General features: G+C 64.1%; 1 protein-coding gene across 4 annotated transcripts in view; it reads right to left on the reverse strand.

The window, feature by feature from the left end:
* Marchf7 (membrane associated ring-CH-type finger 7) overlaps positions 1-235 on the reverse strand; it is a 41,219-nt gene extending 40,984 nt beyond the window's left edge. For all 4 annotated transcript variants that reach the window (XM_010606812.3, XM_010606811.3, XM_010606809.3 and 1 more), the window contains exon 1: positions 47-235. The gene's annotated coding sequence lies outside the window, so the exon portion shown is untranslated. The remainder of the gene's footprint in view (positions 1-46) is intronic.
* Between the last annotated feature and the right edge of the window lie 85 nt (positions 236-320).

The raw sequence follows: 320 nt of genomic DNA on the forward strand, positions 1-320 counted from the left end.
AACAGACTCCCTGGGACCAAGAAACCCTAGCTCCACAGCTTATTACCCCTGCTCCCGAGCTGGCACTAAACAGGGCGGGTTCCGCTCGCAGCGACCACTCCGTCGCCTTCCTGCTCGGAGTTCTAGGCCTCCGACTGAGCCAGAGCCGTCCGCAGCGAAGCACAATGGCGCCCGCCCCTCTCGCCGATCCGGCGCAGAACCAGTCGCCACCGTTAAGTGCCCCTCCCTTCTTCTCCCCCCCCCACCAACTTCACGGACTTCCGACTTCTCGCGAGAGTGCTGGCGCTGCGGAGATCCAAGAGCTGCGACTCTGCCTGACG

Source organism: Fukomys damarensis, unplaced genomic scaffold (genome assembly GCF_012274545.1).
Source record: "Fukomys damarensis isolate Sample0158 unplaced genomic scaffold, DMR_v1.0_HiC HiC_scaffold_26, whole genome shotgun sequence".
NCBI lineage: Eukaryota > Metazoa > Chordata > Mammalia > Rodentia > Bathyergidae > Fukomys > Fukomys damarensis.